General features: G+C 34.0%; 1 protein-coding gene and 1 long non-coding RNA gene across 13 annotated transcripts in view; one reads left to right on the top strand and one right to left on the bottom strand.

The window, feature by feature from the left end:
- The window catches only part of OSBPL1A (oxysterol binding protein like 1A), a 269237-nt gene that overhangs the window by 58752 nt on the left and 193715 nt on the right, over positions 1–16770 (bottom strand). The gene's annotated exons all lie outside the window — the stretch shown is intronic.
- Positions 7024–16770, top strand: part of LOC116420597 — a 37632-nt gene continuing 27885 nt past the window's right edge. The window contains exons 1-2 of the long non-coding RNA XR_004230963.1: positions 7024–7077; positions 16338–16417. This is a non-coding gene — a long non-coding RNA (uncharacterized LOC116420597). The remainder of the gene's footprint in view (positions 7078–16337; positions 16418–16770) is intronic.

Raw genomic sequence — 16770 nt, 5'->3', positions numbered from 1 at the left:
AAATAGGGAATGAAGGACTTATACCAAATTCATTTTATGACACAGACATGGTACTGATACCTAAACCAGGTAGGTTGAAAACAGAGAAAGAAAATTATAGACCAATCTCCCTAATGTATATTGATACAAAAATCTTAAATAAAATATTAGCAAAAAGATTACAGAAAATCATCCCCAGGATAATTACACCACAATCAAGTAGGATTTATACCAGGAATACAAGGCTGGTTCAATATTAGAAAAACTATTAGCATAATTGACTATATCAATAACCAAATTAACAAAAAAAAAATAATCATCTCAATAGATGTAGAAAAAGAATTAGATAAAATTGAACATCCATTCTTATTAAAAATACTTCAAAGTATAAGAATAAATGGGCTTTTCTTTAAAATAGTCAGTAAACATCATATGCAATGGGGATGAACTAGAACCATTCCCAATAAGATCAGGAGTGAAACAAGTTTACCCACTATCACCATTACTATTCAATATTGTATTAGAAATGTTAGCTTCAGCAATAAGAGTTGAGAAAGAAATGAAAGGAATTAGAGTAGGTAATGAGGAAATCAAATTATCACTCTTTGCTGATGATATGATGGTAGTATTAGAGAACCCCAGAGATTCTACTGAAAAGCTATTAGAAATAACCCACACCTTTAGCAAAGTTGCAAGATATAAAATAAACCCACATAAATTATCAGCATTCTTATATATCACTAACAAAATCCAACAGTTAGAGATACAAAGAGAAATTCCATTTAAAATAACTGCCAATAGTATAAAATATTTGGGAATCTATCTGTCAAGGCAAAGTCAGGAACTACATGAGCAAAACTACAAAACACTTTCCACAAAAATAAAGTCAGATCTAACCAACTGGAAAAATATTAAGTGCTCTTGGATAGGTCGAGCAAATATAATAAAAATGGCAATACCACCTAAACTAATCTATTTATTTAGTGCTATACCAATCAGGCTCCCCCCAAAATATTTTAATGACCTAGAAAAAATAATTACAAAATTCACCTGGAAGAACAAAAGGTCAAGACTTTCAAGGGAACTAATGAAAAAAAAAATTAAATGAAGGTGGCCTAGCTGTACCAGATCTAAAACTATATTATAAAGCAGCGGTCACCAAAACCATTTGGTATTGGCTAAGAAATAGACTAGTTGATCAGTGGAACAGGTTAGGTTCACAGGATAAAATAAAATAGTCAATAACTTTAATAATCTAGTGTTTGACAAACTCAACGACCTCAGCTTTTTGGATAAGAATTCACTCTTTAACACAAACTTCTGGGAAAATTGGAAATTAGTACGGCAGAAACTAGGCACTGACCCACACAACACTGTACATACACCAAGATAAGATCAAAATGGGTTCATGATCTAGGCATAAAGAATGACATTATAAATAAATCAGAAGAACATAGGATAGTTTACCTCTCAGATCTGTGGAGGAGGAAGGAATTTGTGACCAAAGAAGAACGAGAGATCATTATTGATCACAAAATAGAAAATTTTGATTATATCAAATTGAAAAGTTGTTGTACAAACAAAACTAATGCAGACAAGATTAGAAAGGAAGCAATACACTGGGAAAACATTTTTATAGTCAAAGGTTCTGATAAAGGCCTCATTTCCAAAATATATAGAGATCAACTCTAACTTATAAGAAATCAAGGCATTCTCCAATTGATAAATGGTCAAAGGATATGAACAGACAATTTTCAGATAATGAAATTGAAACTATTTCTAGCCACATGAAAAGATACTCCAAATCATTATTAATCAGAGAAATGCAAATTAAGACAACTCTGAGATACCACTACACACCTGTCAGATTGGCTAGGAAAAGATAATGCTGAATGTTGGAGGGAATGTGGGAAAACTGGGACACTGATGCATTGTTGGTGGAACTGTGAACAAATCCAACCATTCTGGAGAGCAGTTTGGAACTACGCTCAAAAAGTTATCAAACTGTACATACCCTTTGATCCAGCACTGTTACTACTGGGCTTATATCCCAAAGAGATCTTAAAGAAGGGAAAGGGACCTGTATGTGCAAAAATGTTTGCAGCAGCTCTCTTTGTAATGTAATGGCCAGAAACTGGAAATTGAATGGATGCCCATCAATTGGAGAATGGCTTAATAAGTTGTGATATATGAATGTTATGGAATATTATTATTCTGTAAGAAATGACCAGCAGGGTAATTTCAGAAAGGCCTGGAGAGACTTACATGAACTGATGCTGAGTGAAATGAGCAGGACCAGGAGATCATTATATACTTAATCAACAATACTATATGATGATCAATTCTGATGGACATGGCTCTTTTCAACAATGAGATGAACCAAATAAGGTCCATTTATTCAATGATGAAAAGAACCATCTACACCCAGCGAAAGAACTATGGGAAATGAGTATGAACCACAACATAGCATTTCCACTCCCTCTGTTTTGTCTACTTGCATTTTTGCAAGATTATTTTTACCTTATTTCTAAGTCTGATTTTTCTTGTGCAGCAAAATAACTGTTGGATATGTATACATATATTGTATTTAACATATACTTTAACATATTTAACATGTCTCCTGCCATCTAGGGGATGGGATGGAGGGCAGGGAAGGAGAGGAAAAGTTGGAACAGAAGGTTTTGCAAGGATCAATGTTGAAAAATTACCCATGCATATATCTTGTAAATAAAAAGCTATAATAAAAACAATTTTAAAGAATTTCAGTTATTTTCTATTAAGTTGGACATGAAAAAGAGTTGTTAAAATATGTAATATATAAAACAATTCTACTTTTCTTATTGAATTATTTTTGCTTTGGAAAATGTTATACTCCTTAAAATTATTTTTTTGTAATGAAATTCAGAAACATCTAAAAAGTTATCAGCTTTAATTTCTAATACAGCAAATATCTATACAAATAACCCACACAAACAAAAATTCTTTGGGCTACTCAATAACTTTAAAAAAGTATAAAAGGATCAAATTAAGTAACCAATGGAAATGAGAAATGCTGGAGAAAGAAAAATAGGGACACTAATAGAGGGGTAGAGTTGTGAATTGGTCTAATTCTGGAGAACAATTTGGAAGCATATTCAGAAGGCCATTAAACCATTACCCTTTGATAAAGAATTGAAAATTGAGAGATGTTCTGAACTGGGGAATGGATGAACAAGCTATGGTATATGATTATGATGGAATACTATTATAGTACAAGAAATGACATAGGAGATAGTTTCAGAAAATATTGGGAAGATTTACATGAGTTTAAAGCAAAGTAAAGTGACAAGACAAGAACGTATATCAAAACCACAATATTCTAATGATGATTAACAGTGAAAGGCTTAGCTACTCTGATCAATACAATGTTCCAAGACAATTCTTTAGGACTCATGATGCAAAATGCTATCCATTTCCAAAGAAAAAACTAAAGAACTATGAGTATACAATGAAATATAATTTTTTCACTTTATTTTTCTCATCCTTTTTTGTAAAATGGCTAACATGGAAATATATTCAACATGATTTCACATGTATAATTTATATAACACTACTTACCTTCTCAGTGGGTGGGGGAAGGATTTTGAAAGAGGGAAAGAACTTGCAACTCAAAATCTTTTTAAATGAATGTTTAAAATAAATACATAAGACCAATAAGTTTGAGAACTGCTGGAATATGCATTATGATTTTTGCTTAGGAGTTACAATTAGACTAAGTGCTTGGTGAAGACTTCATTCAAATAATACCACAAAGATTATTATGAAGTGAAAATAAAAGAAGTAATGAAATGGATACTGAGAAGGTTGTTTTAACCTAAATTAAAGCATAAGAGGATGGAGGAGTGGCTAGAGAGTCGGCCTTAAAGCAGGGAGAAGCTCTACAACTAGAATCTTAAGAGTCACCTGGGATACTAAGCAGAGCCGGTGGATTGTACTCAGAATCTCTCTTAACAGTGTCCAAAATAAAATAAAAAGATGATTAAGGGCAAATCTGTTTCCCTTCTAGGAAATGGACTATAGAAACAAAAATAGGCAGAGATCATTCCCATAAAAAAATGTTGGGAGAGTAGAAATCAGAACACCTAAGGTTGGATCCTAGAGCTACTACTTATAATCTATGTGTTCTTAATAAGGCCCTTCTTCTTTGTAGAGCTCAGTTTCTTCAACTATAAAAAGGGAACTGGGAGGTAAACTAGACTATTTTTAAAATCCTGTCATCTGGGATTAGATATCTGGCTGGAGTCCTGGAAAAACGTCTGACCCTGAACAAGAGGGTCTGGGCAGCTTACTGATTTCTCTAACTCTGTAAATCTGGACCCAGACTTCTGAGAGCATTAGACCATCTAGAAAAGTACAGGAAAGAAGTGCATAAATATCCATGAAAAGGTGCTTTGGGGATGAAGGTCATAGACATAACAAGGTAGAACAGACTCAAGAGAAAGCAGAGCTGGGATGGATCCCAGAGCCCTCTGTTTAAGGGATACCATTATTTCTTGTCTCTTTAGAAGCCGTGAGGTTTTTAGGCCTCCAAGTCTCTCTCCTCCAAGCCACATCCTCTATTTTAGAGTAAGTAGTATCTGATCTGTTATTGAATTACACAGCCATTCTGTTCAGCCTGATTTAAGTTCCTTTAAATACTGAGCTATTTTTCTGTCTACTGCCAGAAGGCTAGAATTTCTAGAGAAAGAGTGGAATTTTTGGTTCCTTCCTGACAGCTGACACATAATACTACCATAATATTTTCTAACACTTACTTTCTGACTACCCTAAGCATCAGTGAAGTAACTTCACTTTAGAATGCTAGCAGTCTTTGCTGTGCTTGGAGACAAAGTCAAGGTCAAAATAATCTACTTAATCAACCTTTCAGACACAGATGGAGTAGAATTCAACAGACCTAGTGGGTAAATAAAACTTCTCTTGGTAAAAAACCTTCACTAGACCTTACATCTCCTCAAGCTGCAATTCTTTACCTTTCCTCTTCCCAGCCAAATTCTCAGAAAAGTAGTCTACCCTTGTTGCCTCTACTTCCTCTATTCCTCAGTCCTCGGCTCTCTGGCTTCAGATTTTATCAAGCAACTGAAACAGTTCTTTCTAAAGTTGCTAAGGATTTCTCAATCACCATTTAACAGTTCTGACTGCCACATTTAACAGTTCTAACTACTCTGTCTTCCTTCTTTAGACTCTCTCCCTTGCTACACAATAATTTTGCAACATATGGCTCTTTTCAACAAGGTCATTCAGGCCAGTTCCAATGGACTTTTGATAGAACCATCTGCGTCCAGAAAGACTGTGGGGACTAAGATTGTTTCACAATATAGTATTTTGACCTTTTTTATTGTTCTTTGCTTGCTTTTTGTTTTCCTTCTGATTTTTTTGATCTGATTTTTCTTGTGCACCATGATAAATGTAGAAATATGTATAGAAGAAGTGCATATGTTTAACATATTTGATTACTTGCCTTCTAAGGGAATAAGTTGGGAAAAGTGAAGGAAAAAGGTTGAAACATAAGTTTTCCAAAGGTGAATGTTCAAAACTATGCATGTTTTAAAAAAGCTTTACTGTCAATGCTGTAAAATTACCCATGCATATAACTTGTAAATAAAAAGCTATAATAAAAAAAAGAAAAAAAAGCTTTAATTTTTAAAAAAATTAAATTTAGGGTTAAATTTAAAAATATTAAAATAAGATAAAAAGTTAAAAAAAAAAAAGAATTTTGCCACAATGATGATTTCTCTTACTCTACCTATCTGATCATTCCTCCTCAGTCTGCTTTGCTGGATCATCCTGTAGATCACACACCCTAACTATGGGTGTTACACAAAATTCATCCTAGACTTTCTCCTCTACTCTCTATACTCTTGGTTAACTTTATCAGCTCCCAATTTTTCTTATAATCATCTTTATTCAATAATCAAATTCATCATTTATTCTTGTTATCTTCTTGGTTAAATGTATAGTCTTTGAAAATAAGGTTTGTTTCATTTTTTGTATTTATGCCTCTAGCAATTAGTACAGTGTTTGTAATATTGTCAATATTTAATAAATGCTTGTTGTAAATTGACTCCCATTGGACAGGTAATATAAAATATTTTCTGTAGGAAAAAGAATTAAAATGTTCTAATTGTTACTTGTTGTTTGGGGTTTTTTGTATTTTGTCTTTTTTACTAGAAGAGATGCAAAGTTGTCATTTTATGTAAATTTTTGCTTGGACCAGGTACTTTGTAAAAGTTTGTTGAACTGATACTACTGAAAACCAAGTATACTCAGTTAATAAATGTTTATTGAGCAACTACTATGTGCCAGGCATCGTCTAAAGCCTTGGAGATATGAAAAGAGGCAAAAAACAGTCCCTGTCTTTAAGGAGCTTACAATCTAGTAGGAAAGATGATTAACAAACATATATATATATATATAAATATATATGTGATGTGTGTGTGTGTGTAATATACATACATAATTAACATATACATATATGCACACAAAAAGATTAAAGGACAAACAGGAAAAAACAGTGAAGGCAACAGAATTAAGATCAGTTGAGAAAGGCTTCTTGTATAATGAGATTTTAGCTGGGACTTAAAAGAAGCCAATAGGCAGAGATAATGAAACTGAGTATTATAAGCCAGAAGGACAGCAGAAGAAAATGCCTGGAGGCAAGAGATGAAGTATCTTGTTTGTGGAACAGCAAGGAGGCCAGTGTTTTTAGAATAGAGTAAGAGGACTGGAAAGGTAAGAAGGGATTGGATTTGAATGACAAATAAAGCATGTTATATTTAATTCTGGAAGTAACAGGGAAGCACTGCAATTATTGAGTTTTTTGGAGAAAAGTTTTGGAGAAAAGAGCCTGAAATTTAGGAAAATTCACTTTGGTGACTGTTTGGAGAATGGAATGGAAGAGAGAGAGATTTGTGGGGAAGACACAACAACAGACTCCTGTATTAGTCCAGGTATGAAGTAATAATGGGCTATACCATAGAGAAGCAGTGGCAGAGGAAAGAAAAGGGCACTTTCAGAGATGATGCAAGGGTGGACTGGCAACAGGGGGAGGAAGAATGAAAGGTGAGAGACGGGGAGAAGTCAAGGATGCCATCAAAGTTAGAGCCTGAGGATAGATACAGAAAGCTAAAGTTGCCTTCCATATCAACAGTGAAATTTGGAGGTGGGGAGGCATTAGGGGAAAAGATAATTCAGTTTTAGAGATGCTAAGTTTAAGATGTCCAAGGCTCTGCAGGGCAGTTAATGATATAAGATTGTAAGGCTGGCAGAGAGGATAGGGCTGGGTAAGTGAATTTGAGAATGATCAGCAGAGAGATAAATAAATTTATAATAGCTGATGAGATCATCATGCAATATAGAGGGAGAAGTCTAGGACAATACTATCTGGGAACCCATGGTTAGTGGATGTGCCCCAAATGCAAACCAACAAAGGACATTGAGAAGAAACAATAAGATAGGTAGGAAGAGAACCAGGAGAGTGGCATTCCGAAAACCCAGAGAGAAGAGAGGATGAAGAATAAGAGATTAATCGACAATGTCAAAGGCTGCGGAGAGATTAAGAAGAATGAGAAATGAGGAAAGGTCATTGGAGTTGGCAAATCTTTGGTAACTTTGGGGAGAACAGTTTCATTCAAAAGATAAAAGCCAGAAGCCAGAAACCAGATGGCACCTAGTTTAAAAAAAAAAAAAAAAAAAAAGAAGAAATGTCATTTATTAGAGATGGTCTTCTCAAGGAGTTTAGCCACAGTGACAGAAAAAGTATAGGATGATAGTGGATGAAAAGATGCAGGTTTTACATGAGCATGTCTCTAGACAACAGGGAAGCATTTAATAGCTAGGGAGTACATAAGTGAAGATGGCAAAGGGAACAATCCATTGGATATGGGACAGAAAGGGATTTCTTTTGATGGCACAAGGGTTTGCTTTGGCAAAAAAGAGAGTTACCTCTTCAGGTGAGATAGGAGTAAAGTGGAATATAGTAATAGAAGACATCTCACTGATATGAGAGGAGGAGAAGGAGGAACTCTTGGTGAATGTTATCCATTTTTTCAGTCAGAATTAAAGTAAGTTTCTGAGATGAGAAGGCATGGGGAAGTGGCTTCTATGCTTGATGAGAGATGAAAAGTTTTGATGAGCTACTGTGGAGAGTGGGATAGCTAGTTATTAAAAAAGGTATAGAAAAATAGCTTGACAGCAGTGAAAGCTCAAATTATGAACATTTTTGTGCATCATATGTAATTATGATAATTTGTTTTGACAAACAAAGATTTAAGTCTTGGGGATATTTCATTATTTGATAAATTGGGAAAGCTAGAAAATAATCTGACAGAAATTGGGCACAGACTAATATCTTAAACCATTCCAAGATTAAAATGGAATTTGAAGAACATGGAACTTATTAACTATCAGACTTATGGACAGAAGAACAATTTATGAATAAACAGAAAACAGGAAGCGCTGTGAAGTGTAAAATGGATGATTTAACTTATATTAAATTAAAATTAATGAAATTTTTCTATGAAATCAATGTAGCCAAAATCATAAAGTAGAAAAATGGGAGGGAATTAACATAATTTCGCATATAAAGATCTCATTTCTCGAATATATAAAGAATTTTGTCAAATTTATAAGAATATGAGATTCTCCAATTTATCAAAGAATAGGTAGGTTTTCAATGAAGAAATCAAAACTATGTAGTCATATGAAAAAAATGTTCTAAATCATCACTAAATTACAAAATTCAAATTAAAACAACTTTGAGATATCATCTTATACCTATCAAATTGAATAAAGTAACAGATATCCTTCCACTGGGGAATGATTAATCAAGTTGTAGCACATGATTGTGATGGAATATTACTGGGCTATAAGAATGAGCCAGCTGATTTTTTAAAAAATAAAGACTTGCACGAAATAATGAAAACTGAATGAGAAGTACCAATAGAACATTATACATAGTAACAGATATATTGTTCTAAGAACAAATTTGAATGATCAATTCATGTACCATAAATACTCAAATTGGCTACAAAGGACCTATGAAGAAAGATGCCGACCACTTGCAGACAAAGGACTAAAAGTATGTAGTACAGTTCTCTCTCTCTCTCTGTCTGTCTGTCTCTCACATATGTTTTATTGTAACCTCCTCTAGGGCAGGGTAGTGAGAGAGGGAGAAAAAAATTAAAAGTCAATAGGGAAGAACAAAAGAAGGAAGCACCAAAAAGCAGGGTAGCTTCGAAACAATGTGTAGTCTTTATTGCATGCTTTTTCACAAAAGAGTAAGTATCCAATCCTTTATGTCATGCTTTGTACACTGAAATGGTCTTTTTTGTGTGTCTTTTTGTATTTAAGTTAAAAATAGACACAATTTAAAAAAAAAAGAAATTATATAAGCTTTAGGAAATCTCTGTTCCTGACTCAGAATCAGAGTTTATGCTGATAAATAAATATATAATAAACCAGGGTTTTGCCTCCTAGATATCTTTATGTTGATAGTTCTGACAAATTGTCAATACCTTACAAGGAATCTATGGATATTTCCAAAACAAGAGAACAGTGGTTGGCAGAACTGACCTGGTTACTAAGGGGTCAAGATGGGAGAAGAGAGATGAAAGTGGCTACAGCAGGGTTGATGGTCTAAGAGAGAACTGAGGGATTAAGAAATTGTCTATTTTTAATTTAAATACAAAAAGACAACATTTCCAAGTACACAGTACAATATAAAGAAAGGATTCATCCCTTTTTATCTAGGCCTCCTGGCTTCTATGCTCAATTAAAATCCTACTTTCTAGACTTTTCTGGTCTCTCTTAATTCTAGTGCCTTCTCTTGATTATTTTTAATTTGACCTATTTGTAGTTATTGACATGTGATCTCTCCTGTTAGACTGTGAGATCCTTTAGGGCAGGACTGTCTGTTACCTTTCATTGTACTCCCAGTGCTAAGCATAGTGCCTGGTACACATTAGGCACTTAAAACTCCGCAGCCACATTATCCCTGTGGAGATGCCACTCTGTACCAGCTCCTATGGGTACTACAGCCATAGCTACTGAATACCAAGAAAAGCAAGTTCTTGGCAACAATGTCTTTGGTTTCAAAGGGTTCAATACCAGAAATTGATATAATTGATATTAAAAAACTGGTATAATTACTCCAATGGAAATGGCATTAAAGAAGAGGTATTAACATATTCTTTGCTTCTGTACCCTAAGGCCTAGGAAACTTTTCCATGTGATATGTGGCTAAAACCTATATATTTTTGTCTCCCCTGTTACTCCTTCAGAGCAAACGAAGGCTATTAAGAAAAGAAAAGAAACTGAAACCAAAAGGCAAAATGATTTCTTACAGTTACAAATTTAGCTAATAAACTTAGAAACTTCCTTTTTAATTCTGGTGTTCTGTAAAAACTGAAGAGAGATTTAAAGCACTATGTAAATGTAAGTCCTAGCTTTTGGAATCAATTCAATGAGTCAAAGGGTTAGCTTCATCATTTCCATGATGAGATTATGCTTCTATCTTCCTGATACACACACACACACACACACACACACACACACACACACACGCAAGACACTTTTGGAAAAGATTTGGAGATGATTGGAAAGACAATGCACTTGGGAGATGGAGGGAGAAGAAATAGCTTCTTTAAATATTGCTTAGTAACAACTAATTTTCAACCTTCATTTATTTTATAAGATAAATGAATTCATAGCTCTGTTTAAAATCTGAATAGCTCTCATTATATCTATATGTCCTTTTCTATGTATGTGCTATTACTGTTTAAAAATTTATGTCATAGCTTCCTACAGGCTAGGTAACAGCATCTAGAATAGTGATGTGACCAATGAATGCTTTAGGACCATAATCTCATCCTATGCTTTGCCATCACACAAATTAAAGAGAAAATCAGTTCTGCATTATAATCATTGAATCTGAATTGGAAGGAATCTGAGAGTTCATTTAGTCCAAACCATAATTTAACAAGAATTTCTTCTAATACATACCTGATAAGTGACATCCATCCAATAGTATTTCATCTTGACACAGCCCATTCTACTTTGCTATAGTTCTAATTGTTAAAAAGTTTTTCTTACTATTTAACCTAAATCTACCAGTTTGAATTTCCATTCAGTATTCCTTGATCTGCCTTCTGAGACCAGACACAAAATCTAATCTCTTCTGTCTACATGAAAAAAACCCTTCAAGAAAGTAATGAAAACTTACATTTTAAGAAGTTTCATATAATACAGTTTATATTGAAAATAAAAAGATTGCGATCTGGATTGGTGAAGGAGTATCCATACTGAGGAAATTTTATGTCCTTAAGGTATTACATAAGGGCAATAGTTTCTTATTTAATATTTGAAAGGGGTCATATTAGTAGCATCAGAATTTCAGAGGCTCCAATTTCATTCTGTAAAATACAGAATATATTAGAAAACACTCCTCCATTAGTTACTAGACAATTTCCAGAAAGATTAGTCTAAGAAACAAAAAAACTAACTCTCTGAGATAAAACAAGTAGAGTTGAGTTGACTGAGGTTATCAATAACTATTTTACATAAAGGAAAAATACTTATTAAATGGAGTAAATGCTATGCAAATATCACATTTTATACTAAGTGAAAAGTTCAGAAATAGAGTACTGACAATTGTTATAAAGAGAATATCCATATGAAATAACAGACACTTTTAAAGTAATTCTTTATGCAATGCCTAATAAACAAATCAGTCCAGACAATTGAAAAGCATTCCTGGCTTATGAAATAAATGTAATATGCAAAATTGCAGATCACTTTTAAAAAACAAACAAACAAGTAATGGTTTAAACTATAGGCAGTGCAGCATAATGTATAGAGAACTGACTGGACTGGGAGGCAGGAGGATCTAGGATTCAAGGCCTGCCTCTAACACATGATTACTATGTGACATTAAGCAGGTCGCTTAAATTTTCAGAGCCATAGACAATTGGCTAAGACTATGAGATGAAAAGAGTGAAAGCTGATCTGTATTGGTAGAGTGGGTTCTCAGAGAAAATCCCCCTATACCAAGAAAATAACAGGTTGTGTTCCTCCTCAACAAAAAAAAACAAAACAATTTTTAATGCGTGCATGCCAAAGCAGGTCACTGTGGAAAGAAACCTGGTGGTTAATATTTTTTTTCTGAAAGGCATGTAATTGCCCTTTATCTATTTTGTAATTCTATTTTCCACATATCAGGTACAGTTAGAATAAAGAACACCTACAATATGAACCCAGAGGAGTCCCAAAGAAAGGTAACACTGAACAACTCCTCATCCCCTGAGGTAGTGTTCTCTTCAAGGCAAACTTTAGATTGGCAGTGCTCCAATGAGGAAAAAAATTCTGCTTCAATGTATTTCTGGGTATTAAATTCCTTATGCCAGCAGAATCAAGGTGCATGTCTGTTATTTGGCTTAATGTGTTTTCAGAATGGCAAAAATAAAATTAAAATCAATGAAACATAGACAAATTAGAAGAAAGATTTCCTGAGAATGCAGAATAAATATATATGTGTATATACTTTCTTATGAACAAAGGAATACTAAAAATTAAGGAACATTCTTTAATAAATAATAATATTCTACTTTGTCATTTTTTAAGAATTAGGAGTACTCTAGAAAAAATTTTCAATTATTAAACATTTATGTTTTCTCTGTCCTACATCTTCCCCTGCTCCATGGGTAGGAGATGGGGTGAGAAGGGAAAACAAAATGCTTGTAACAAATAGGTGCAAAAGTAAAACAAATTCTCAAATTGATCCTAAGCTTTTACAGAGCACATTGAAACAGGAAGATGATATTTATATAAGACATTTAAAACTCTCGTGATCAGAGCTAGAAAGTAATGAGACCTTTGGATGAGGAAAGTGGTGTCAGGGGACCAGTGAATGAATAATAGCGCTAAGAGCCTCTAGTCACCTCTTGTTTACAATTCTGACAATATAAGTTTATAGCCAGTTTTGTGGAAATCAGCCAAATTATAGTTTCCTAAATAGAAAGAAACTCAATTTAATTATTCTAAGAGATTTAATTTTTAAAATATGGTACAAAACATGTCCAATAACAGATAAGCAATTTCCTTTTCTACATATTTATGCAAAGTAAATGACTTTTATTCTAATATTAATACTTTTAGTCTAACTACTTCTTTCTAAAATTCCAGTTCAAAATTTAAAATGTTGAAGACTCTGGGTCTTCACTCTCCTGGCACTTCAAAGCAGGATAATACACACACACACACACACACACACACACACACACACACACGCACATGCACACACACACAGCAAAACAATAAAAACTCAAATTTTCAATAGAAAAGTACTTTCATAGAAGGGTTTGTTTAAAACATTTCCAAGAGACTTCCTTTATTCCAAAGTAATTTTTCAAACAATCTAAAATGCAAATGCTAAATTAACAAAATATATTAGTCCAAGAGAATGAGATCAAAATAATTTTATTTATAAGTCTTTGAGTAATCTCTATTGGTTATTCTTTTTTAGTCTTGGTATGTTTAATGTGCTCCATACTTGACAAGATTGGATGCTCTGTTCATATCAACAGGCATTGGTAACCATAGCACCTAAATTTATTTATCTGATTTGAAAACTAGTCTGATATATTCAAGAAATTATTTGAAGTAACAGAAGTTTTTTGAATCAGATGAAACTTTAACATGATGTGCACATACTTAGACATCATAACTTGAAGTATAAATGCAGTGTCAGAGTTTGAAGAGATCTCAAAAGTGATCTAACCTATACATGAACAGGTATATAACATGATAAATACCACGCATATTCTAAGTTATATAACATTTTCAACAAAGTCTTTAAGCAAAGATCAAATGACTACTACTGAGAGAATCAACTGTTGTCTAAGACAATTGATTTTAACATAGTTCAAATTACTAGAAAGCTATTCTCTATACTGAGTATAATTCTTGTCATTTAGCAACTTTAAACCAATACTACTAACTCTGCTATAGCAGAACAAGTCTAATACATCTTCCACAGCAGAGCCCTTCAAATATTTAAAAGATGGTTATCATATTCCCCATAATTCTTCTTTTTTTCCAAATGAAACATTCTAATTCCTCTGACTGATCTTCACAGGGTATGATCTCATGGTCTTTCACAATCCTGGTCCCTTGAATAGTTGTTAATCAATGTTCTTCCTACAATGTGACATGTAGAAGAACTAAACACTTTGGAAACAGGATGCTGAAATTATAGACAACTACTGTTAAGCAAAACTTCTGCTTTTTAACCATGTTCTCTTTTGCAAAGCAAGACAAGAAAAAACAATACAAGGGGATAGAAAAGAGGGAAATAGACAACAATGATAACTGTGAATGTAAAGAAGCAGAATGCAACAAAAGTTATTTAAGACATTACACACACACAAAGATTCTCACAGAATTAAATCAAGGGCCAGAATAAAATCTATGTTGTTTCAGAAGAACTCAAAAGGGATACATAAACAAGAAAATTACATTATGCTTAAAGGCACTACTGATTATGAATCAGTATCAATTCTTAACATATATGTACTGAATATAATTGCTTCTAGATACTTAAAGGAAAAATTAATTGAGTTTCAAGGAGAAATAGACGACAAAGAGTGAGGGACTTAATGTAGTCCATTCAGACCTAGGTAAGTCCCCCCAAAAAAGGGAAAAAAGTTAAAGACTTGAATAGAATTTAAAAGATGATAGAAATCTGGTAATTGATAAATAGAATAAGAAATGAATTCAAAAATTCTTGGCTGCGCATGCTATCTTTTTGAGTCTCTCCTCATTCCAATCCATCCTCCACTCAGTCACCAAAGTGATTTTCCTAAAGTACAGGTCCAGCCACGTTACATAACTACTATCAATAAACTCCAGTGGCTCACCTCCAGTATGCAATACAAAATGCTCTGGAATCAAAGCCCTTCATATACTAGTGCCCTATTAAATTTCAGTCTTTTTACACCTTACTCTCCAAACAAGTATTCTTTGATTCAGTGATTTCTCATTAATCCATGAACAAGACACTTACACCTCTTGACACTTTCTCTGGCTATTCCCCATAATTGGAATGTTCTCCCTGTTCTTTCTACCTACTGATCTTCTTGGCTTCCTTGAAGGGTTAAAACCTTTTCTTTTACCTGAAGCCTTCCCTCTCCCCTCTCTTATTTCCCTGTTAATTATTTCCTATTTAACTTGTATTACAGCTTGCTTTGTAGATATTTGCTTACATGTCTCCAGTAGGCTTTAAGTTCTTCTTCTTGTATCCCCAGCCCTTAGTACAGTTCCTGGCACACAGGAAAAATTTAATTGATAGTTCAGGGGAGATGGCTTGGGAAAGAATTGAAGGGTGGAGAGTTGGGAGGTTACAGTATAAATAAAAGCAGAGGGACAGGTGGGAAGTTAATAGTTTATAGTCAGATAAGAAGATGTAAGAATTGTTTAACTTTGAGGTGGTACCTCTGTGGGCAAGCACAAGACCTAGGATATAACTATTTTGTATGTTCCTGAGATGTAATGGAAGAGTAGGTCATAGGAAATGAGCAGGTTGAGGAACTAAGTAGTTCTGAAGGAAGAGTTAATATGCATGCTGAGAACCTCTAGTATGAGGACAAGAGTGGGAGAGGAGAGGATAATGGTGAGTCATATGGCAAACTTGTTGAAAAGGAAGTTGCATAGAGGTCTTCAAAGAACAACTACTAGGGTTTTGATTGGATAGAAGCATGAATCTCAAAGGAAGATAGGTTAAGTGACAATGGGGAGCAAGAAGTTATCAATTCCCTCATCTCAACCAGTAAATTGAGGGAAATGAGTAAAGGTGTAATCAATAATGAAAGGGTGACCAGGGAAGCTATGTCATCGGGGGTACCAGATTTCTGTAATAACTAGATGGATTTAGGATGAAGAGGAGTCCATTACCTGTGGAACAGGTATTCTAAGGGGCATAGTATTGGTTGGCTGGTGAAACTACAGGGTGAAGGAGGGTTAAATTAGATGGGAATAAGGAATTAGGTAGGAGGGAAGGGGAAGAAGGGTTAGATGGTGACTTAGAGGTTTCAGAAGCCCTGAAATGTGCAAAGTATGACAGGTATAAGAATGTTCCTGATTGAACAAAAGGTAACACTCCCCTTTTCCAAAGCAGGCTGGAGATTGGATTGGAGACAAATGTAGCACTAAAGGAAGGCATATTTGTTCACTTAGTTACTTGTCTCTCTAAAGCCTGGATATTAGACAAGAAGTGGTACAGCAGGGAAAGAAAATCTAGGTCTCCACTTTCCTCTTTCTCTTCCCACAAGGAACAAGCCAAGCAGGAACAGGAGAGAGAAGACCTAAAGTCAAAGGGAAGATTGATCCTCCTCTTTTCTCCTTCCCTAAGGTAATAAAAAGTGTTAGGATTTATCCCATACCAAACTATAGGAAACACCACCAGCAGGTATAGAGTCATCAATAACTACCTTTTGCAAGGTAACCTTTTATATAATCATCTAGTTACCTGACAACATGCTTCAGATCAGAAGTTTCTCCAATGTTTTACAAAGCTATTAGGAATTCATTGAAAGAATATGTAACTGAAATGAAAAGTTTAAAGTTATGATTTCAAAGTGGAGGAGAAATGTAGAAGGACTCAACAACTTTACTGAGAATAACTGGTCCAAATCACTTACTTCTAGCTTATTTATATATTACTATACATTAATATTATATTGAATTAATATTTAATTTCATAAA

Source organism: Sarcophilus harrisii, chromosome 1, assembly GCF_902635505.1.
Source record: "Sarcophilus harrisii chromosome 1, mSarHar1.11, whole genome shotgun sequence".
Lineage (NCBI taxonomy): Eukaryota > Metazoa > Chordata > Mammalia > Dasyuromorphia > Dasyuridae > Sarcophilus > Sarcophilus harrisii.
Note: the sequence above shows the minus strand (reverse complement) of the source record. Positions and strands in the feature narration are given on the sequence as shown.